General features: G+C 39.0%; 1 protein-coding gene across 2 annotated transcripts in view; it reads right to left on the bottom strand.

Moving 5' to 3' along the window:
* Nucleotides 1-12,746, bottom strand: part of JAKMIP1 (janus kinase and microtubule interacting protein 1) — a 2,220,219-nt gene that overhangs the window by 1,927,689 nt on the left and 279,784 nt on the right. The gene's annotated exons all lie outside the window — the stretch shown is intronic.

Genomic DNA, 12,746 nt, shown 5'->3' with positions numbered 1-12,746 from the left:
CAAAATATACATACAATTAAATTTTTTTACAAAACAGAACCTAGTCGAAACAGTAATGCAAAACTTTCCATTTATACATTAAAAGTCGCTCCATAAAAATCAAATCAACCAATAACAATAAAGAATGAATTACACTACATCCTGTCTGAAAATGGCATCGCTTCCCTTAAAAAAACATTGCTGAATCAAAATAAATTACTCATTGTATAGTACTAAATAAACATATCCTACTATGTAAAACAATACAACTAATGACTAAAATAATCTTCAACCCAATAACTTAAAAATATAACTGATAAATATAGAAACGCCTATAGAGTAAGTACACATTTGATGTAAAGTTCATTGAGTCCAGGAAAAAAGCGTAATGTACCATATTAATTCACAAACTTCCAACCATTTGTTGCAGCCTGCCACAAAATTACATTAATTCACTTGTTCAAGCACAAAAGAGAGAGAAACTTCCTAAAACCATTACATTTTAAACGGTGTTTTGTTAAGGATTTCTTTAAGTCACCCGTTTTAATTGCAGCATAGTGTTCTCGAATTCTCAATCTCAACTTTCTACAACTTTTTCCTCATATAAAATTGAGAAAATTATTTCACACAATGGAGAATTTTAGAATAAAATAGTGATTTAATTAAAATTATAGGTGGTCAACAAGTATTTATTTTTAAGAAGACAGCTAATTTAAAAAGATCATTAGAGCATAACTTTGTGAATGAACACCATGTGCTGTTTGGGGCTGCTGGCACTTTTTTGTGGTAATTGTAAACAGTGCCGTTTTATTAGCAACAGCAATAGTATTGTGTTTAATCATTTAGACATCAAAATTTATTCTACAAAAAGATTTAGCTGTCAAAGTGAAAATATTGTTTAATTGGCATTATGTAGTTCATGTTCACAATTTTATGTGGGAAAATGTTATAGAAACTTGAGAATGAGAATTAGAGAACACAACGCTGCCATTAAAAAGGGTGACTTCAAATTTTCTTAGCACAACACCGTTTAAAATGCAATGGTTTCAGGAAGTTTCACTTTTTTGTGCTTGAACAAGTGAATTCATGTAATTCTGTGACAGGTTGCAACTGTTAGAAGTTCGTGAGTTAATATGGCAGATTACGCTTAGGGCAAGAAAAATCATTGCCTATGGCACCTTGGACTTTTTTGATACATGAAACTTATTAAAATGCATTCAAATGTATGAATATAGAATATGCATTCCTCTTTGACTGGTAAAGTGTGGAAGTGGAACCGTAACCTTGGTCTATGGTTTGCAAAATCCACTTGTCTTTTGTGATATAGTGCCAGTTCTTTGAAAATAAGGTTAATTTTCCGCCTAATGGTGCTGCTATTTGTTCCCTGGTAGGCGGAGTTAGAATCATGTCACTGTTGTTGTGCTGTTGTAGTGGTAGTGGCTGTGTCTGTGCCTCTGTTATTACCTTGCCACTGTCGTCCTCTGTAGGCACCCCCTCTGGATTGATTTCTGCCTCTGGAACGTCTATTCCTGCCCCTTTGGGATCTTGTGGAGTCAGGAAAGGACCAGTTTTTGGCAGGCCAGTTCCTGCTAAACCTTGGGGGCTGAACCTGCAAGAAATCTTTTACTGTTTGGACAGATTTTGCCTTTTCTTCCATTTTCTTCATTACCTGCTGGGCAGGCGTACCAAACAAGCTGGCCTTATCCATAGGAGCATCTAATAACTTAGGTTTAACATGATCCGGTAAGACCTGTTCCTTCAGCCATGCATGTCTTCTTATCACTGTGCCAGTCATGGCTGATCTAAATGAAGCCTCCAGTGCATCATAGCCACATTTCAGTGAATGGTTACTAACCTGTTGTATGTTATTTACCATCTCTAATACATATTTCTTATCTATAGAGTCATCAGAGGATAGCTTTTTAGTTAACTGATCAAGCATAAACTCTTGGTATTGTATCATGTGAAACTGACAGTTTAAAGCTCTGGCTGAGAGAGTAGCTGAGGTGTAAACCTTTTTGCCCCATCTGTCTAAAGACCTGGCTTCCCTTTCAGAAGGAATAGGATTTTTTGCTGTGGTCGAGGCTACTGCCTTAGGCCCCTGGGATATAGTTTGGGGTCTGCAAGTGGGGCCTTGTATAGGTGATGATGGGTGTCTGGTACCTGTAAAATCTATCTGGTTTGGCAGGGGCTGGAGGTAAAGAATCTGGTGCAGTGCAGACATCATTAAAGCATCGTCCACAACAGATAGGACAGGAGCTATAGCTAAGGGCCTATGTTGTGGAAGGTGCAGAAAAGTCCTAAGTCTTTTTCTGGAATCTGAGTAATCCTGTTGCTGCCATTGGAATTGTTCTCGCATGGCATGCAAGGTTTCCCATAAGGAGAATTCTTCTGGTGGGGAAGCAGCTGGGATGGATTCTTCAGCATCTGAGTCTTCATAATTGGAGAAAGGGCCTCTGGCTGGTCTGTAATATCTGAGTCATCCGCAGAATCATCAGAGGACCCAGGCTCTGGGGGCTCTGCTCTAGGTCTCTTCTCTGGGGGCTGCGAGGCCCTGTCTGGGTGAGATTGAGATCCCTAATTAAGGTTTAAATCTTCTGCCAGAGTAAGCATTTGTGCACTAGAAGTGGGCCTGGTTGAGGGGGGCTTAACAGGCACTGATTTAGTAGACTTGGCTGCTTTAGCCCTGGCAAAGGCCTTAATTGACATGGCTGCAGGAGGCCTAGCAGCACCACGTGCTGGGGTAGAGACATCCAAAGGGATGGTGTCTGATAAGTCAGTAGGAACCACTGTAGTAGGTAAAATATCTGAGGTCAATTCAAGTAATGTAGCAGGAACCTCAGAAGTAGTCATAGATTCAGCTGTGCTTTGATCAGTTCTCGGTTTCGGCCGAAACCGAGGCACTCATGATTTGCTTAACCATGGTTTCGGCGAAACGTGGATCATGAGTGTCGGTCTTTTTCTGCTTTTAACAATTTGGGAAGTCGGAGGATCCGACAGCATAATGTACGCAAAATCAGAACCGAAAAACTGTTCAGCAAACTCCGACCGATGCCTAAGCGTTCGTCGGTTGAATGAAGCACAGGCCGAACAGGCTGCTACGTCGTGGTCTGGGCCTAGACAAGGCAAACAGTAAGAGTGGAAATCTTTATGAGGTATTTGTTTCCCACAAGTTAAACAGTTATTGACTTTTTCTGACATCGGCTGAGGCAAGAAAGAGTCCCCAACGGGTACTTAGCTTTGAAGTCTTCAAGTAGTATTCGGTGGTAGTAATCTCTGGATCCGACCGACCGGCACTTGCGAACAGCTTCTGCTTCGGCGCCACGCCGCAAGAAAGACTGAAGAAATGGCGTCGGCTGATGCCTTTATACCCGAAGACCAGCAGAGATGACGTCGGGTGAAGTGCGACATCAGCCGAAGCCGGACCCGGACTTTGGAATCCGGCCGACTGAAGGGCTGCCTGACGACAGGACAACCCAGTTGTTATGACGACTGCAGATGCATCCATGAAGGACATCAAACATAAAACAGTATGAAAAAGTACTACTCCACATCAGAGGCTTGGGAGGTCATTGTTAAGAAACTGAGAACTGTTGTAAAATTTATCATTAAATACCGTATGTCAGCAGCCAATATGCATTACAAGCTGAATATTTTACTGTGCACATTTTAAAAAATGGAAAGACTGGCCTAAACTCTGGACTGATGCTTCTGCCTTTTTTTTTTTTTTTTTTTGTTCCTGGGAAATGCTATTCAGAAGTGAAGAGACATACAAGGGAACAGATTTAGTGGCACACCAGGCTATTTTTTTTATGTCTATTGTCATGAAAAGCTGACAAAATAGTTGAATCTAGCAAAGCTGGAAAATTGAGACTGTAGCCCACTGAAGGGGAGAGATGGCAGGAGTAACCTGGCCAGGAACTGAAACTTGCAAAACTACTCCTTGTGAAAAGTCTTCATCATCTCAGTAATTTTCTTGACACTTTTGCAAGTTTCTTTCAGAGAATGTGTAGTACATCAGTACGAACAACATTTGTAAAACTCAGCGCACACCAGTTAATGACACGAGCTGCAGACTCTCAAACTTGGCAGTTTTTTTCAGGTGTTCCATTCTTCAGGTGCTCCATTCTAAGTGAATGGAAGTCTAATCTGACAATAAATGGTTGGGCTATTTGTTCTCGCAGTCTGTGCATTATGAGACAGATTTAGCTTTCCAAAGGAATCACGATGTCTGCCCCCATGAAGGCAGACAAGAGTAAAAACAAAATAAAATTAGGAATGAGTACTTTTGCTGCAGGCAGCTTTGTGAGGTGTAGTAAATCATGGCAAGATAAAAAATATATATGTTTTCTTCATCATTTGCCCATAGTAGTCCTTTAATTTAAATGAAGTTTTAAAAACTTCTCGTCCATTTATGTAATTGGGGTAAAGTTTATACCGAACAAATTTAAACCTAACTTTAATACCTTATCTTAACATCTGTAAGTTTCAGTCCAGAAATAGTTATATTAGTTTTTGCTAAAATCAAACAAACTCTGCATTAACTTCTAAAGGCACAGCAGACTATCTTATCCATCCTCCTCTTTAACTGGCCATCCAGATTTCTGCCATAGTCCTAGCATAGAACACTTTTGCCTCCTCTAGGCTAAATAATGATAGACTTTTGAGTTTCAGACTTCTTATTCATTAGAAAAATGTGTACTAACACAAACCCTGTTATTCTAGCTGTTTTATAACCTATAAATATTATTTTGTATGCTTTTTCTGATTAACCAGCCATTGTTTATCCAGCCTATGGTTCGGTCCCAGACAGACTGGATAAGAGGGAGTCTACTGTAAATGCATATTAATGTCAACATTTCCTGTAAAAGTAACAGTCTTTTTCAGAAAGCCTAACGAATACAAGCTTTTTAAACTAAACAAAAGAAACAGTATACTAGTCCCCAGAAAACTTTATTTGGAGTTGCCAAAGGTCTGCTTTTTTGATAGAATACAGTGTTTTGCTTGTTTGCCCTGATTTGTCACTTCTAGAATGTCATACTCTTTGCCCTCTCTTGAAATGGGGATGCTCCTATCTGTTCTGGCGAGCTGAAGTCTTCTCACATTTTCACTAATCTCTTCTCACCTCCTCTCTTCCTTATCTACCCGATGGCATATCACACCTCCTCTCTTCCTTATCTACCCGATGGCATATCACACCTCCTCTCTTCCTTATCTACCCGATGGCATATCACACCTCCTCTCTTCCTTATCTACCGATGGCATATCACACCTCCTCTCTTCCTTATCTACCCGATGGCATATCACACCTCCTCTCTTCCTTATCTACCCGATGGCATATCACACCTCCTCTCTTCCTTATCTACCCGATGGCATATCACACCTCCTCTCTTCCTTATCTACCTGATGGCATATCACACCTCCTCTCTTCCTTATCTACCCGATGGCATATCACACCTCCTCTCTTCCTTATCTACCCGATGGCATATCACTCCCCTTCCTACTTTACATTTGAGATTATAAATAGGGCCAAATACACAGACTTGCCACTTCTGTGTGCTCCGTCTTTACTGACAGGTAGCTGATATTAACATGTTTCATCTCCCATCCCCATACCACCCTTCTCTTCCTCTTACTACATTAAGTCCCTTATGTCTCATAACTGTCCCCTTTCTTTCTTAGCCTGCACATTGTAAAACCAGGACTTGGTAAGTTCCAGTCTCTTGTTATTTGCCTATGCCTTCATTATTTCTAAACACAAATGTCACACTCTCTAGAATTATCACTTACAGCTTTGCCATTTTGCTGTTGAAACTGTTTATACTGCTTACTAAAAATGACACTTTCTATACTGACAATTCTATGTTAAAAATCCCTTTATTCAGTTTACCTGTACTTCTCCTCCTCTGCTTAACAGTACAACTTTACTCCTGTACTACTGCATACATTCTAAAATTTTTAACCTTTAATCTTTCTTACCTACCCTTACTAAATACCCACAAGTTCCTTCCCTTTAATTAGTTATTTTTTGGTTTTCAACAGCCACACCCTACCTCTACTTCCATCAAGTAGTTAAAAAAGGCTATTCATACACTGAACTTCCCTTTAAAGTTGAAACTGTAAAATACAGATTACTTAATGATGTTACTGTGCGTTTCATACTGCACAGTGTACTTCTTTTAAAATCAGGCACATGATCCACCTCTTGTATTTTTATTTACTTTTACTTATTTTTACAGGGTATTACAAATAAATTACAGAAAATAAGACATCAATGTAAAATGCTAATAGATGCAACTAATTTAATTCATACTAGATGGTTTATTCCTAGAATATGGTCTTTTTTTTTAATGACTGTGGACATGCTTTCCTAAATAATTCTCATCTTTGTTTATATTTATGGGAAAATGTCTAATCCCTAAGGAGTACTATATCCATATGGTCACTAAGTATCCTTAACAAACACTATATCTGGTCACTATAAGTGGTTGTTTGCTATAGCCACATAGCTTATTTGCTATAGCCACATAGCTTAAGCAGGGCCAACTGCATCAAGATTGTACTACAATGGTGCAGTGTGTACTGAAACCATACTGTAAACAGAGCTGGAGTTGCAAAGTCCTTAATTTTATACTCTGGCATCTTCTGAAAGTAAACTGTAGTTCAGCTTGACAACCTGGCAACCAAAATATACATATAATTAATTTTTTTTACAAAACAGAACCTAGTCGAAACAGTAATACAAAACTTTCCATTTATACATTAAAAGTCGCTAAATAAAAATCAAATCAACCAATAACAATAAAGAATGAATTACACTACATCCTGTCTGAAAATGGCATCGCTTCCCTTAAAAAAACATTGCTGAATCAAAATAAATTACTCATTGTATAGTACTAAATAAACATATCCTACTATGTAAAACAATACAACTAATGACTAAAATAATCTTCAACCCAATAACTTAAAAATATAACTGATAAATATAGAAACGCCTATAGAGTAAGTACACATTTGATGTAAAGTTCATTGAGTCCAGGAAAAAAGCGTAATGTACCATATTAATTCACAAACTTCCAATCATTTGTTGCAGCCTGCCACAAAATTACATTAATTCACTTGTTCAAGCACAACAGAGAGAGAAACTTCCTAAAACCATTACATTTTAAACGGTGTTTTGTTAAGGATTTCTTTAAGTCACCCGTTTTAATTGCAGCACAGTGTTCTCGAATTCTCAATCTCAAATTTCTACAACTTTTTCTGCACATATGGGACAGAGTCCCCAGCTACTAGTATTCCTGGGAGGCCCTTATGGAAGGATATTTCTGAGCACCGCAGAGCCAAAGGATGCTCTCCCTCTAGAAATAAGGTCCAATTTATAATGAGAGATGAATGTGTGCGAATTGGCCCAAGTCGCTGCTGCACAGATATTGTCTAACGGAACTCTTGACCAAAAAGCTGCAGAAGTGGCCATTGCCCTAGTGGAATGAGCCTTCAATACACCAGGAGGAGATAAATCTTTACAAAACTGCTTTGCACAAAAATGGTTTTGAAAAAGAGACAAACAATTGATCCGACTTCCGGAAGGGTTTAGTCCTATGGCGGTAAAAACGAAGCTGTCTATGGACATCAAATAAATGAAGCATACGTTCGCCTCTATTTTGGAAATTTGGGAAGAAGACCAGCAAATTTATAGATTGATTAATATTGGCTGCTGAGGCCACCTTGGGAAGAAAAGGTTTCGTATGCAGCAAAACCCTATCCTTGTGGAAAACCAAATAGGGGGGCAAGGAGGATAAGGCCTGCAACTCAAACTCTTATAGCTGAAGTGATGGTAACCAAGAATGCTGTCTTCCACGACAAAAACTTCATCTGAACTGAGTCGGCTGGCTCGAAAGGGGGAGAGGTCAAAGCTTGAAGGACAAAAGTCAGATCCCAGGGGGGCACTGTTTCTTTAACTGGTGGTCGCAATACAAAAGTGCCCTTCAGGAAAGCTTTACACAATTTGGCAGAAGCCAGAGCAACCTTATTTTCACCTACATGAAAATTAGAGATGGCAGCCAGTTGAACTTTGATGGTGGAAGCACTTGTGCCGGATAGAAAAAGATCGGCCGGATAGAAAAAGATCGGCCAAAAAATCTAGTATGACCGGAACGGGGGCTGTAAACGGGTTCTGATTGCATTGAGAGGCCCAAACGCAAAAACGTCTGCACTTGCTATTGTTGAGTTTCCTATTGGAGGCTTTAAGAGAAGCTACCAGAATGTTCTTAACAGGGGACAAAATTCCGGGAGTCCTAATGATCATGGAAACTGGAGCAGCCATGCCATCAGCTTGAGACTGTCCAGGCTGGGCAAGGGCATGCCCGACGGGTGAGAAATTAGATCCGGACAGGGACATAGAGTCCATGGAGGAGCCAACAGGTGAGACCATAGGAAGGGAAACCACACTTGGCAAGGCCAGAAGGGAGCTATGAGAATGACTTTGCACTATTTTTTTTTTTTAACTAACACGACGATCAAACACAAAGAAGGGAGGAAAAAAGGGGAAAGGTATTCACACCCAACTACACTAATAAGACCAAAAAAACCTTACCACCTTGCTCAGAGACCACGATGCTGACTCAGAGCGGTAAACGAGATCTGGGGCTAGATAGGAGGAAGTGATGTAATATAGGCAGGGGAGGAGCTTGGAGCTCAGAGCTAATGCTTGAAAAGTTTTTGCCGGCTCGGATCCAAATCAGATCCAAATACCCATATGTGCAGAAAGAATGAAGTTAACTAGTTTAAAAAAAAAAAAAAAAAAAAAAAAAAATTTTTGAAGAATGGTACAGTAATTAGCTCCATGTGGTAATTTGCTGCACATTTAGCCACTTCGTTACACCATTGTTCAAATTTAAGTAACTGACTGAAGAGAAGGTTTGTAAAGATTGGAAAGGAGTAGAGAAGGGATGAAGTAGGTAGACAGCGGTAATTTTTTTTCTAAACGAGGCAGTTAAGTGAATCTTTATCCTACATAATGATCGTGCTTTTTATTACTGGTTATCTGAAGGATGCAAGATCTAATTTCAGGTGTTCATCAATGAGAACACCAAAAGGTTGAGTAAAATTGAATTAGTCACCCAAAATAAAGTTCATACTGTTTTCTGCTGGCACACTTTGCACTCTGAGGTTTCTCTACACTGTGACCTTACCCTCAGAGTCACTATACTACTCTCATTTAAGAGGAGCGCCTGCTGTGCCAAACCTCAAAAATATGGTTTTGTGATGCCCACTTAAACTTCTAGTTGACAATGACCTCGCTTTCAAAATTATCTGCACCACAAGACCCTTGAAGAGAAAAGCCAAAAAAAAAAAAAAGTCACCAAAGGAGCTTTTTGCTTGTTGTTAGTTGAAGTACTGGATCTAGCACAATACTATTAAACACCTTTTAAATGGGGTTTGAGAAGTGATCTGAGGAGGAATATTGCAACATGGCTTACAGGCTCTAAATACAGCAAATTTCTCACCTTTTGGAAAGAAACTTCCCTGAAAGAAACTTCCCCTCTACAAAGGGAGTTCCACCTATTTAGACAAAAGAATTCAACCAATTGACCAAGACAATAGTCAATATTCTGGAAACAGTACACCAGCAACTTATCCATATGCAAGACAGCAATATCTTAAAAGTATCCCTATAGCTTCTGCAAAGGCTCCTCTTTAAATACCCTAGCACAGGAAAGCATGCATTAGTGATCGCATTCAAACTCTGAAATTTCTATTCATTGCATTTATATTTTATTATACCAGTCTTTCATACATAAGCATTACTTTAACAACATATTATACCACTAAGGTTTCACAGTGCAAAGTTTTCTGAAATATTTACGATTACTCTATTCATTCCCAAAATGTACTGTTTTTATAAAAAACATCACAGATGGCAATAAAATGGGCACAGGCAGGTCTCTCCCTACTTGGAAATTGTAAAACCATTTTTCATCTTAATTCACAAAAAAATTTTTTACTGTACTGCTGTAGCTGCAATGATTATACGCATTCTCCTAATCTGCAAGTCACCACCAAAACTTGAGACAGCATTCCCAACACTAATAAATCATGGAGTAATTATCAATGCTACACTCTCTTCTGAACAGCAAATCAACGTAACAGTGCAAAAATTTAATCAACTGCTAGGCAGTCTTTACCAATTAAGACACTACCGTACACAGAGCCCCCCAAGACTAAACTTATAGTCTTGCTCTTACACAAGGTAGACTACTTTACAGCTGCACCATATACAATGGTCCTTCACCCTGTCTCATTTGTTCTAGCTTCAAAAGTACAAGCTTACACTTGTCTCAACACTTGGGAGACACCACTGCAACCTTAAATTACTATGAGTAAACTGTCCTCAGTCATAAGCTGGATACATTTTTCTAAATTCCATGCACCATATACTGTACTCCAAAGTCACCCTGTTATGCCATCACTTCCAGGAGTGGTACACCCCTGTGCCCTAATATTTGATCAATGTATGAACCTCTCATTAAAACAATGAGCAGCCAGTATACATGGTGATGTCTTGTTTAGGAAATTTATTGGCCTCACATGGAATCACGTCTTCTAGCCGGAAAGCATTCTACCAGTCTATACACATAAGAAATCCTTATACATTTACTATGTGTACCTAGTAAACTCTAAACAGATGGTGCAGACAGTCTGTGAATAATACACAGCTCACTCCTGCCATTGCTTTTTTATCTTTTATTCATGGTCTAGCAATGGCATGCTTTGTGGTTTCATTATACTGATGTTTGATGTCACCTGAGCGTTTATGTTATGCGCTCATATGTTCAAAAAACTGCTACCTTGACTAACATTTGTCTGATGCTCTAGGCCTCCACTGTAAATAGGCCACAACTCATTTTGACAACTTGAATATCAAAACATAAATAAACTATATTACATGTCAGAATTATGAATATTTTCTTAAGAAGTCATATTAAGAATGTAAAAAAAAAAATCAGTTTATAACAGTTCCAAGAGAACACACAGATCCAACAGATATAAATTCCGATACAAGGACATATCACGAAAACAAGCATCATCAAAAAAATATAATAGAAGTCTATGAATATTAGTCACATCTTACTTGACAACATTTACCCCACAGACTTTTACAGAGCTCTGTTTAAACTGGTAGATATGTATTTCAAGATCAGGTAAAGTAAGGAGGCACCGTAGTGTTTAATGACCATCTGATGGCAAGAGATTGATAATAATAATTCTAGCTGATCTTCAACATAGTGAAGCATGTGTTTGTCACAAAACCTATGGCAAATAGTGCAGAGGGTTAAGGCTACGAGTTGTAGTTCCTGTAGTACAGGGTTCGATGTCCTCAGTACTCATTTACCTACTGTATGACCTTGAACCAGTGGCTTAAGCAAACAGTGCTTGGGGGCACCTGGGAATTTGAGCTAAGCTTTTCAGCAATTCCCTGGACTGAAAGCCTAGTAAGTAACTGAGTCTATTGAGCATTTAAAAGTGTACTCATGGTTACATGGTACTGTCCTTGAATATTTCACCTCTTACTACTCAGGGCATACTCAGCACGGATTTATACTCATCAGGCTTCTACCCACTAGACTGCAGTGTACCTCAGGGTTTGATTTTGCCTCCCTTGTTATTTACTGGATATACACTGCCAGAAGGGAGGGCACCGTTGAGAGGGATATTTACTGTCAGTCATACTCAGGTGACATCCAAATTGTAATTTCTAGAGTGTGTGCCAAATTTTTCAGCACTAAAGGTTGTCACCATCACTCAGTTCTTTTGTTTCCATTGTAGGAATATAGAGTCTAGAATGGTTTACTATCAGCACATTTGTTCGAGTAATGACTTACTTGAGAAAAAATTAAGTAGAAAATAAAAACATAATTAAAACAACGAAAGTGGTAATGTGGATAATTTGAAATTCGATATTACTCAATGTACCTTGCCTTCTGCTGATTTCCTACCAATGTTTTGCAGGGGGCAAGCCTCACTGCACCCCCACAGCCCCTGTTTATTATATATACACAAACTCAGAGATTGTACTACAGTGAGGGAAAAGGATAAATTTCCCAATCTCTACTCTACTGCAATCTCCAATCAGAACTTCAACCTCATAGGAGTGAATGCACACTAGCATTCTCTGTTGTGGATTTGAACATGTACGGAGCCACGATTTTGACCTTCCAAGTTTCGAGTAACTGCAGTACAATATTTTGATAAAAAAAAAAGTCTAGAACAGATGCTATATTTTATCACTGGGACTTTGGATGGAGAGAAATGCTCTGTTCTTGTTCTGCCTCAGCTATCAACAGTGCTGTCTTCCTTGAGCTTTCAAACACTGATCTGGCCCACCTGCAAAACGTCCCGGATTCTGCGAATAGGCTTTTTACTGGCACTCCTAGAATGTGCAGGATCTTTGCTGGCTGCAAGACAGATTGTTTGGATTTCTATTCTTACACCTTCTGTGCCCTACATATTTTGGGTCCTGCTTATCTGAAAAAAAAAATGTTGTTTAGGCCTCATGTCCATCCTAGGTAGTTCATCTCAATAGTGAAAAAAAGGAATTATTTACTTACTGAAGTACATGTTTTTAGTCAATGGTGGTCACCTTGATTCTTTTTTCGTTGATTTTAGTTGTGCAAGACTGACCCTTTGGCTGCATGTGGCACATTTCTGGCTAGTTCATCTCATTAAGTAGGGACTGTCAGCAGTTCCAAGGGTATGGCATAAGACCT

Source organism: Protopterus annectens, chromosome 14.part0 (genome assembly GCF_019279795.1).
Source record: "Protopterus annectens isolate FY-2018-M chromosome 14.part0, PAN1.0, whole genome shotgun sequence".
In the NCBI taxonomy this organism is placed as follows: domain Eukaryota; kingdom Metazoa; phylum Chordata; order Ceratodontiformes; family Protopteridae; genus Protopterus; species Protopterus annectens.
The sequence above is the reverse complement of the archived record's forward strand: the minus strand, read 5'-3'. Positions and strand labels throughout refer to the sequence as shown.